Here is a 2,352-nt window from a genome sequence, read left to right as displayed (position 1 = left end):
TTCCTGCCATGGCAGGGGGTCGGCTAGATGATCTGCTCAGGTCCCTTCTGACCCTAGAAACTATGAAACTATGAAACATTTAAATGAAATAAGCAGCATCAGCACTTCTGGTCGCTGTCTGTTTTTCTAGTCAAATAGGTCAGAAGCCCAACTTAATTACTCCTACACTACGCAGGGGTTTACTGTGTACCGATGGAATTTTCAACCCCTCTCTACAGATGTTAAGCTTTCAGTTGTGTGTATTTTTTTTCAAACTGACTTGTTTAACAGCTTAATTGTATTCCTCCTACTGTCCCTCAGTAATGAATAACTTTCGGTAATTGCTAAATTCAAACTAGTGTCAGTCAGCCATCCAGTCCTCTGGCATTTTTACTTTCAGGTGTTATATTGTCTCCTCCTGTTACTGTTGTAATACTATACTGTGCAGCTATGCTTCAGTTCAAGAACAGAAAAACTGACTGAGCATGCAAATAGTTGGAGAGAGTGAGGGACACTAGGTTGTGGTTAAAAACAAAACTTTCCATGCTGCCACGTTTAGATCTGAAACAAAAAGACAATCCTTAATTTAAAAATAGAAACATGTTATTAAGATATTAACACCAAACTTGTAAACTCCTTTCTTACAAATCCTGTGTTTGTAGCCTGAAGTTTGTGATGGTATGCGATTAATAGTTCCAGCATGTGATGAGTTTTACATTAATCATAGGCTCTTATTATCCTGGTTTATGGTTCTGGGAAATGTCTGTCTGAATGTGGTCTGATAATCTTGTTTGTCTGCATGGTTATCATGCAGCATCAGTTGCTGAGATTTCAGTGAATGAAGTAATGAAGAGAAGAATGAAGGTTCCTATTACAGTCAGTGAGTCATGTATACACAGCACTGGAGTACAAGGGCAACTTCTGATTTAATTTACTGCATACATTTAAACTTTTTTTTAATGGATATCATTAACTAATGGAAATGATGAGGCCAATGTATGCTCCCTGGTGACAGTGTGACCATAGTGGGAGAGGTACAACCCTTAAAAGACAGTGTATCAGGAACTAATAGTGACTGCTTATTAATTGTGGTCATGTATTGTAGCAGCTACAATCTGCAAAAGAAAAAAATGCTGTCTATATTAACCATCCTAAGTTATTACCATGTGGGTTGAGAACTCACTGAAGGTTCACAAATGGTAAGGTGTCTCCTGTGGTGCTTTGGGAGCCATTATTAAATATAGTCTTTCAATGTAAGAACATGAACCGCCACAGAAATCTTTAGTAAAAAGGCGAAAGATTTATGTGATCTGAAGAACACGAACCTAGACTATTAGCTATCGTGGGCAAGGGAGTGCAGAGAATGCAAGGTCTCCTAATTTGTTCTGAGGAAGAACAAAACCAAATTTCAAAATCTTGACTTTTTTTCTTGACACGGTATTCTCGTTTATATGAGCCAGCCTTTGTAATCAGTGCATGAACTTCAGGTTCTATAATGGGAGGCTTTTCACTGGTCATGGATCAGGCTATGTATCTGTAAATTGCTCTTAATGGGAGAATTGTACAAAGGCAGTGAAGGCAGGGGAATACTGCTGAGAGGCTTAGGGAAATTGAGTTATGGGCAAAAAATTAACAAAATGGAAAAATCAACTTGGACAAATTCAACATTGAGGGGTATAACCTTTTCCAGAAGAAAAAAGAAAGGAACATCTCACAATAGGTTAAGGGCTTCTAAGGTCCCAAAGGAAGGGAGCAGTAGAATTGTTATGTTTTCTTACAGACTGTGAAATCAAGAAGAGTATGTGGAGCTCAGTACTAATGGGGGATTTAAACTTTCTTCATACCTACTGAAAAAAACGATGGCAAACAATGTCCCATGAGTTTAACATGAAGAGAACAAATTTCTGTTCCAAAAAGTTGAGGAAACAACTAATGAGTCATGTATCTTGTAGCTTGTTACAAATATGAAGGTGGTCAGAAGCTGAGATAAAAATTTTCAGGGAACTAAGACATGAAAATAGTTAAACAAGGACAGTGGAGCTCAAAAGGGATAAATTCAGCTGACTAGGAAAAAATAACCGTATTTACTTGCATACCACATGCACCTTTCCTCCAAAATCAACCCCTGGCATTCAGGGTGAATGTCTTAAGTGGGGAAGCTGATTTGTCTTTGCTGTTTCTGGAACAGAAACAGGGAGAAATAGAAGCAAGTATGTTGCCGGCACAAGGTGCCCAAGGGAGGCAACAATTGGGTTCGTTGCCCGGTGTGCGTCGCGCCAAATAAACACACTGGGGGGAGAAGCAGACAGAGTTTATCTGAGCTCAAGTAAAAGGCACAGGGAGACTGTATTGTCTCAAATCCTGCGCACTTAA

This window comes from Crocodylus porosus, unplaced genomic scaffold (genome assembly GCF_001723895.1).
Source record: "Crocodylus porosus isolate Cpor-Errol unplaced genomic scaffold, CroPor_comp1, whole genome shotgun sequence".
NCBI lineage: Eukaryota > Metazoa > Chordata > Crocodylia > Crocodylidae > Crocodylus > Crocodylus porosus.
Note: the sequence above shows the minus strand (reverse complement) of the source record.